The sequence below is a fragment of the Rhagoletis pomonella genome, unplaced genomic scaffold (assembly GCF_013731165.1).
Source record: "Rhagoletis pomonella isolate Grant_MI unplaced genomic scaffold, Rhpom_1.0 Rhpom_scaffold_00010, whole genome shotgun sequence".
NCBI classification, from domain to species: domain Eukaryota; kingdom Metazoa; phylum Arthropoda; class Insecta; order Diptera; family Tephritidae; genus Rhagoletis; species Rhagoletis pomonella.
Genome location: NW_023458564.1, coordinates 4,958,643 through 4,968,788, shown reverse-complemented (window position 1 = coordinate 4,968,788; position 10,146 = coordinate 4,958,643).

The window sequence follows — 10,146 nt, the reverse complement described above, 5'->3', positions numbered from 1 at the left end:
CAACCTAAGTTTTTAGAAAATTTTTATAAAAACTGCATATAGCCTTCAAAACTTTAAAGTGCATGTTTATTGCAGCTTAGAATTCGCATTGATTTTTAATCCTTCTTTTTTTGCTGCTGGTCCTATTATTCAAACTAGAATGAGTGAGTGTGAACACCATAGTCATTACTTCAATTTAAAACTTAATTGCTTCATATAAATTGCATGTTTCTACATAACAGATATATATATGTATTATTTTTTAAATATGCAAACAATATTTGTGCGCTTATAAAATATTTAGGTCACCACAAGCAGCGTATCGTGGTGCTGCAAACGGGCAGCCGCCGTGTCGTAATGTACATAATAGTTTACTTAAATCAGATCCACGTTGCAGTGACTTCGTTTTGCCGCTGGGCATTCTTTCGAATCTCCTGCATAGCCATCTCTACCTTATTTACGCACACACTCACAATTGTATTCGCATCGCCATCCCAATTTCACCTCAACTGAATTCATGTCCACTGCTGGCTTGGTTTTTGGCATTGTTACACGCCATATACATTAGGTTGGAACTGCTGGCAAACAAATCTGAGGTACACCACACCCCACCACAGTGCATTACCCGCAAACAGTTATAACAAAAACAGAAACAGCACTTAAAGCTCCTTTCGACTGCAGGATTCAAATTGTTGTATATGTGGTTTTTCATGCCCCAATAGTGCGTAACAAGTGAAAACGGCTGTCATAATATGTTCATACATACATACATATACGCCCGGGGTTACACATAAGTGACATGGAGTCATTTTGTATTGATAGGGTGTGCGCGCGCATACAGCGCCGCTTGAACAGCGCCCTCTTTTGATCCTCAGTATTGACAGTTTTTCTTTTATTTTTTTTTTAATTCATAAATTTTTTATAAAAATACATTAGTATATTATGTAATAAAAACCATGTAAATCCATTTTTCAAACTTTAAAAAAAAGAATTTATAAAAATTCTACAAAATTTCAAACATAAAAAAAATTCGAATTTTTCGGGTATGTAGTTTTGTAGCCCATTAAATTCTAAAAATCGCGTTGATTTTTGAGAATTTTTTAGCCGACGGTGGTACGCATTTTCTTTCATGCAATGTTCATATATATGTATGTATAGTCGCCTCTATTTATTTTTTTTATTTTGATTAAACATTTTTTGGTTCTGTTAAAATATGTGACATTTTTATAAAAAAAAAAATTATGAAAATTAAGGGCCGTTTTCTCTGCCCTTTAAAAATAAATTTGTTTCTGAAAAAATGTGTTTGAAGGTCAGATAATATGTAAAACCTACTTAAGGAAACGACACTTCAATAAACCAAATGAAAGCTCGCTATACTGAGGATCAAAAGAGGATGCTATTCAACTAACCGGTCCTGTACTATGTATGTATACATTTGCAATCCTGTTTGCCATCCTGTGCCAACGACATTAACCTTTTTTCCAGCACCAGCAAAAACAGCACTGATACCAAACTACGACAGGGTAACCAAAACTATAAAATACTATTGTTATTGCCATTGTTGCTTTAGTCAACGCCGCTGGCATTGTGGTTTTTTAATAAGAAAAAAACTGTTTACTGAATAATGGCGCCACTTTTTGCGAGCCAAACTAAATCACAAAAAGTCGAACGACAAAAGAGTTAGGGCATTAGAAGTCAAAAAGCAAATGAAACTTCGTAACTGGCAGCAATAGCGTTGCGAACATCCAAGTATCACCTTGTGTGCGGACAATACCACAACAATGGCGATATTGATGCTAATGCATTGTTGTTTCGACAATTTTAAATGGCGTACTGTGCCGAGTGGCAGAAAGCGTCGCACACATAAGCTAAAACATTTATTGCGTAAGTTTGTGAGTAGGATGGCTGTTTATCAGACCACTGTGTTTATGTGTGAAAAACAACATGAAAATACTGGAAACAGTAGTTCGTTATATCGAACTAATTAAAAGCGGCACATCAAAAAACAATGAAACAAACAGTTTTGCAAATTAAATGCGTTCCCAGTGGGAAAATGTAATGTATAGTAATCGAAAATATATCATAATGCATTTTTTCCCCCACGGCAATGTCCTAAGAAAAGGGGGACGTTGAATTTTGCATTACCTATTATCGAGAAATGATTGTGATTTAATATGAAATTTTAGGGACTTTTTGGATACATTACAATGCTGATTACAAAGCCAACAGTAATAGAAAATCGAGAACTCATAAAAAATACATTACACTGTTTATCACGCATGTTATGCTTTACTACTTTTCCGACTGGGTTGGTTTGCTAGCCAAGTGGTAAGAGGATAAAACTGATACGCGACAAAACTATGTTCTCCCTGGAAACCTTCTGCGGTATTCGCTATCACCAAGGCGCAAAGGCACGTAAATCTTGCGCAGAATTTTTCTATCAAAAACTCCAAGAGCCGCTTCATCAGATGTTTTCATTGTCCATGCCTCCGCGCCATACAAAAGCACAGGCATGTTGAGTGATTTTTGTACGACGATAGAAGACTTTACTTCTCAACTGCCTACTCAGTTCAGTGTAGCACTTGTTGGCAAGAGTGATTCTCCGTTTATTGGCGTTAATGCTGGTTCCCATATAAATGAAGTCGTCTTCTTTTTCAAGCTTGTAACTGTAAACAGTGTGCAATGGAGGTATAGTTGTTGTTCTGGACATTACTCAATCCCGACTCTTGCGCCCTCGCTCGCGCACTTTGGGCAACGTCAGCAACCCAAGTGCGAGATGCGCCAACCAATCTGAGTGGAGCCTTGGGTCGCGGCAAAAAGAGAGGGAGCGTTGATGGGGCTATTCCGACATATTCGGTTTAAGGGCTCAATGAAGTCTGCAGCGTCTGTTCACCAGTAGATGCGGCTCCAAGCGGGCGTCTGTATTGGAGCAAGCGGCTCGCTATATAAACCTGTATTCGGTTAAGAAATGTGCGAGAACGTGATTGAAAAAAATATAACAGAACGTGAGTTTGCGTGATTTACAAACCCTGCGCTGGCTAGGTCATGTCGTTCGAATGGACAGAAAGTCTCCAGCTCTGAGAGTATTCAACGCGGGTCCCGATGCTGGTAAGAGGGGAATAGGAAGGCCTCCTCTGCGTTGGAAAGACCAGGTGGAGAAGGACTTGGCTTCACTTGACATTTCCAATTGGCTTCAGTTGGTACAGAAGGGAAACGACTGACGTGCTGTTTTGGACTCGGTCAAAGTCGCTTAGGTGGTTACCAGTGCCAATAAAGTAGAGGAACAACATAAATGTTAAATTAAATGCCGATAATGAATGATTAACTGACTCTGGGATGGATTTTTTTTTTGAAATCTGTACTGAGGGGCAGCTTAAGTATTCCTTAAACGACTCAGGGTCCAATTTTATTGCATTTCATTTTTTTTTTTTTTTCAAATAAATACTCTTTACCAAAAAATTCAGTCGGGATGTGTTTTCAAACACCGCAGTTATTATTTTAAATAGAAATTAATTTATTTTGTATATTGTTTTTTTTTCTTCAAACTTTCCTTCTTTTTTGCTTTTTATTTTGATTTTCAAAATCGTTGTATCATTGTCATGGGAAAATTTACAAAGTTATTGCTGGTATTTACATCATCAGCTGTAGCCATTATCCACTAACAAATATTCAACAATAATGTTGATATTTTCTTTCACAATCAACCATTTTTTAAATACCAAAGAAAGTGATAAATTCCTGTTATCGAAAATCCCCAAAATGAAATAATTCCTTAAAATAGTTGTACCAGCGATATTTGGACTAACAGCCGGTTTCACCAACATTTTAAATGGAAAATGATTTTTTTATTTTCTGTCGTTTTCCATATAAAATTCAAAAAATGAAAATAATTTTTCACTTAAATTGCTTTCGTGAAAATGGCTGTAAACCCTTTAGAACTATCAGAAAGCAAAATTACACTCTCAAGCGAGAGTAATAAAATAGCTTTGACGATCATTTTTATAATCGAAATAAAAAGCAAAAAAGAAGAAAGGTTGAAAAAATAGTAGACAAAAGAATAAAATAAAATACAATAAATAATAAATTAATTAATTTCTATTTAAAACGTTGATTGCGGTGTTTAAATTTGGTATTTGTAATACGAATAATGTAAAATTCTCATCGCGGCTGATTTTTCAAGAGAGACCTCTAATTTTAGTATTTAGTGTTTAAAACAAAATTCAATGAAATTCAATAAAATTGACCTACAGCGCCATCTAGCGCAGAGCTAATAAAAAACAAACTGTAAAAATGAATTCCTCGTGTCAAAGTCCTTTATATGAGTATTTTCTAAGAATACTTTTCAAGAACTTCACCTAATTAAACAATAAATTGTGTGCAAGGATTCAATCAAAGATATCTTCCTTATTTGAGCTAAACTCGAAAGAAGCCATTAACGTTGTATCATTGGCACCTAAGACTATCGCTTTTACTCAATACCGATTTCAGCTGTCGCACAGCGTTATACTATGAGAAAAATTTTTTAGCTATAAAAGTATGCCTGTTTTCTAAAGAGTTATAGCCTTATTCCTAAAAAATAAAGTGGCATTACAAAAGGTTTATAAATTGAATAATGCATGAATATGTCAATTTATAAACCTTTTTAAACCTACTTTATTTCTTATGAATAAGGCCATTAGATTGGACTGAAAGAAGACGAAATAACTATTATTAGATATTTAATCGAAAATAAGTCCACTATTACTGTATTACTTAACAACGGCAAAAAGCGAAAATGTCATTATTTCCCATAAATCAACACTAACCGATCGACGGTGTTTGATTTATGCCAATATTCAAAATAGGTGTGAGACATGTATCGCTCTTCGGTAGTAAGCGTTTCCTACTTCGATTTGCTGCCTCTGTCGGATTGGTAACAAGTAAGCATATATCGATTTACCGCAGAAAAATATGTTTGCTTACCAACCTAATCTGCTATAGAGCAAGATTTTGTGGAAGAATTACGACGGCGAGTACCGCAGACGATGGAACGATGAGCTGTATGAGCTTTACAACGATATGGACATAGTGCAGCGAATTAAAATACAGCGGCTCCGCTGGCTTGGCCATTTCGTTCGAATGGACACCGACGCCCCAGATATGAAAGTGTTCAACTCGGAACTCGCTGGTGGTAGTAGAGGAAGAGGGGGCCGGCACTGCGATGACTGATGATGATGGAAAGACCAGATGGAGAAGGACTTGGCTTCACTTGGCATTTCAAATTGGCACAGAAGAGAAGCGACTGGCGTTCGTTGTTAAACTCGGCCAAAATCGCTTAGGTGTTTACTGAGCCAAAGAAGAAGAATAACAATCTTCTATACAACTCAAAAACATGAAATTTAGAGTTGTACCGTTATTGCAGAGGACCATCGATGTGCATTTTTTTATTAAAAAAAACATATTTAGCAAAGCTCACAGAAAAACGAGAGATCATCAAAGTAATTCCGGCTCGAGTTTTTATAAGTTGTTTGCAAGGGTAAATTTTACCCATTATGAGAAGCTGAGAGTTAAATGTCATGTTGCAAGCCGACAGCTGTTGTTGCATGCACCAGCCTATGGCTGATTCGTTGCCATCCTCATCAGTTCCGTGGTCGTCGCTGAAGTAAAATGTAAACACTGTAATTAAAACAACAATAACGTCGATTTGGGTATATACACACACCAACTACTTACTAAGAGCATATTTGTGTATATTCGCGAATTAGCATGCGGAAAAGTGGTTTAAAAAAGTATACAAATACAAGCAAGTATTTATAAAAGTGTGTGCCTGAATAACAGCCTAAAACCAAAGCGAAAAGGAATTTGAGTGAAATAAGATGAAGAAAAGTTTGATTACATATTTCGCTGCTTGCAGTACACAGGGGCGTATACGCAATGTCAATACATGGCCACCGCTTTTGCAATTTAAAAGTAAGAAATGTGCAATAGAAAAGTTACCTCTGTCAAAGCGCGAAATAAAAACAAAAATTAAAATAAAAACCAAAATAAAAATAAAAATAAAAACAAAAATAAAAATAAAAACAAAAATACAAATAACAATAAAAATAAAAAATAAAATTAAGCTCTCTGATAAGCAAAATTTGTTCAGGGAAAATTTTCACTTTTTGAAATATTGATATTTTTTGATTAAAAAAAAAAATCAGGCAAACCTAAGAGTGTATCTCTGCCTAGAAAAAAGCTACTCATAAAATCTATTTGCCTCACGGAGGTGGCGTAAAACTATGGCTTCCTCCATTTGTGTAACAATATCAAGACGCACACCACATATTGGAGGAAAAGCTCGCCCAAACACTTAGCTAAAATGTAAGCGCCAAAATCTTATTATTATTATTACTATTATTATTAAATATATAATGGGTATGATTGTTATTCTGAATATGTAGTTACAGTTGCTTGACTTTACTCAATGACACTCTTGTGTGCCCGTACACGCTTCTGGGTACCGTGAGCAAATGATATGCTAGATACGCTAACCAACCCGTGTGTAGTATTTGTTCACAGCAGAGGGATATTTTGCGGAGCTGCTTACTTGGACTATACATATACTGAGCGTTTACTTAGAGTGAGAATATGTAAATAAGCCACACTGGAAACGCAGCATACATATACATAAAGTCTCTTTAATGCGTATATACAAATATTGGTTCGCCTATTCCATTAGCTAATGAACACCCTGACGGAAACAAGTGACTTTTTCTTAAATCAACTAATTGAAAGACTACTTTAAAACAAATGCAATGTGTAAATGTTTCGAATTTTTATACTCTTTTTGCTCAAGAAAACAATTTGTGTCTTGGAAGTATTAAGAAGCATCTGTTAAGTTCAGAACGAAAGCGTATTCAAACAAAATATACTGACTTTGAAGTAAACCAAAACCAAATGCAGTTTAAAGTAGTTGAAAATACATGCAGGAAAAGACAATTGACTGCTTGCTAGGAATCGCCATGTTAAATAAATGAGTTCGTTGCAGGTAAAATAGAGAGAATTTCAATTAGTTATCATTAAAAAAAAAGTAGTTTATAAATTGCTTTCAAACTAATTCAATTTCCTGCAGGGCAGCGTTAATTTGTACATACCCACACATTTGCATATTCAAGCCATTGCAACTTAACCGGAACAAACATGCAACTTCTAGCTTCGCTGTCGTTGGTTGCATCCGCTACATCTGTGACAGCTTCTTCACCTCCTCTTAGCACTTAACGAGCGTTGTGAAAATTGGTTAGTAATATTAGCGTAATTTGTATATTAGACACGTTAACATATGTGCTTCCCCACCAATGCCAGTCATTTGGGATTCAACACTTAAGATGCACACAACATATGTATAAACACTTGCGGATTTGTAGCGCACAAATACACGTTTAGTCAACATACGTACTATAATAATACATATATAACACCGTGCGACGGTAAATTTTACACACAAAAAAAAATAATATATTCGCGAAACTATGGATAAATTATAGTGAAACTGCGTACTTAGTTTTTCTCTCTGACGTCTTGATTTTTTTTTTTAAAGACTTTGAAATTTAAAAAAATATGATTATTTCAAAAAAATTATTTTAAAAATTCGGTGCAATGCAGGATTTAAATAAGGGTATCATAAAGAAAAAGTTCTGTACAATTATAATAGAATAAATTTTTTTGTTGCAATTACAAATATTGTGCTTAAATATCCTTGAAAATTTTCAATGTTTTTTTTTTAATTATTGTTAGAGGACTATTATACGCAGGACCTCATCATCGAATTTCGTGCTGCAAACTTCATTAACTTCAAAAGATACAATTTATTAAAGCAATACCTATTCGTCCTTGTAAATCAAATAAGCTTTATTGTGTTTAAATTTTAAAGAATTTTTTCTATGATTTGGTGTCCATATTGTTATTATACATTGCACTGCTTTTTTTAAATAATTTTTTGGATTAATCATACATATATTTAAAATTTTAAAGTCCTTTGAAAAAAATCCTGACGTCAGAGTGAAAAATTAAAAACGCAGTTTTACTCTGCTTGGCACATATTTTCGTTTTTGTTTTTTTGTCGTAAACTTCAAAAAGTGTCAGCTAAAGGCTTCACGTTTTGTTGCGTGAGCAGTCAGTTACGCGCTTTGATGATGAATCACTAAAAATACCGAACGAAGCTTTATGCCGTGCGATAGCATAGTATAAAACCATTTGTCTAGTAGACTTTTTTATATTTTTTAATACATATTAAAGAACTGCAAAATTCAACATTTTCTGTAAAAATGTATTTATCAAAAATTTCAAAAATGTATTCTCTGACAAATCTAGTTTCTAATCAACATTTTCTACACATTTTGTATCATTTTAGTGTACGTTTTTTTCATTTAGCATGAATATTTCCAAACATAAAGCCCTAAAAAAGCCAATAAACGATTTTTATCTCAAACTGTTCAATAGCAATAACAGTTTTAATGAAAACAATCAAATTGAAAATTTCAAATGCCTACCGACACCTTTTAAAATTGGAATAAAAAATTAAAAAATTTTTTCACAGTAAATAAATCCTTTTAAGGCCATAAATTCGTTAGGTTAGTTATTTTGGATCACCCTAGTGTGTATATTTTAAGAAAGTACTCAGTACTCTTTAAAAATACCCGATCCTCAAAAGTGTCAATACTAGAGAACTCGATGCTCAAAAGTACTTGATACCTCACAACACTAGCAAATTTGGTTGTTGTCTTGCATTTGATCACAGTGGTGCGGTCACTTCCATTTGAAAATTTTGGGAATGGCGGATTAGTTAGTATTTCATGATTTAAAAATTTAAATGATTTCACAGTTACGTAACTCTGGTATCTAGGTAAAGCGTTTATATCTAACCGCTACTATACATAATGTAACTACTTGTTTCAGTAAATAGTTTCGCCAATGAAGAAACCGTCTATATTAGCCTTCCTTGGTTCCTTAGTAAAAAGCCTTACCAATCCGACAATGTGGCTAGTGGCTGCTAGGAATGTAATATTTTACCATCATTCCATGCGCAAGAATTTTACAGCATCCGTTACACTGCGAATCCCTGTAAGATATGTATGTATTTGTACGTGTGTACCATCCCTGCGGGAAATGTTAACTTGAATTTGATTAGGAAGGAACTAAAAGTCACTATTTTTCCTATATTTTCTTTGAGGAAAGCTAACTATATTTTTGTATCAATGGCCGCGAAATAGTCAAGGGTGCTTACCTCTGCATTAGATGTAACTAACTTGTAACCAACTACTTTTGGATACAAAATATCAATAATAACACTATATTATTTTTACTGTTTATTTATTTACTTTACTTAACGCAACATATTCTGCTATTCAGGTGGTCCCATATTCGAATTCCGTCAGACATAACTTCAAAATGATAATAAAAAATTTCAATATTCATTTATTTGTTTTGAATTCGAAAAAGAATTTGTGAAGTGTAGAATAAAAGTCTATTCAAAGTGCAATTTGTATCAGGACCTTTAAATGGAAACTTGTTTAAAGAAAACAATCTCCCAATTACGTCCGCATTACTACTGCATAGCTTTTCAACTAGTTTTAAGTTAACCTTTGGTAGCTAACTACAAGTATTATATTTAATAGAAATTACGCAAAAAAGCTAACTACAAGTGAGTTATTTTTTATCAATTGATAATTTTTTTCTGCAGGGATGTGTGACAAAAACTGGAGTGCAGCTACAGTGAACGTCATCGATGGTTGTAAAATGTTGGGACAAATTCGTATTAGCATCGGGTGAATTATGAGATCCAGACTATTGTCCGCCTAGGTACTGATTGTGATTTAATGTGGAGAATGGATATGGTAGAGAGGTACATCTCGTCGTTTAAAGTACAAAACCGCGTATCAAGATAATGCAAAACCGCGTATGTGAGGTTGCATAATTTATTTTCTAGATAGTAAAAACACTCATATTTCAAAATGGTTCTCTTTTTTATAAAGCAATCGAATGGATAAGGATTGAGCCAAGACCTTGTGTGAGCAAATCCAATTTTTGACAGCTAATGCCAGTAACGCGGTTTTGCGGAATGACGATACGCGGTTTTGTCCTTTAAACGACGATATGAAGGACAGGAATGTGTACGCATGCGATACAATATGCGCTGGGTGTGTTCTA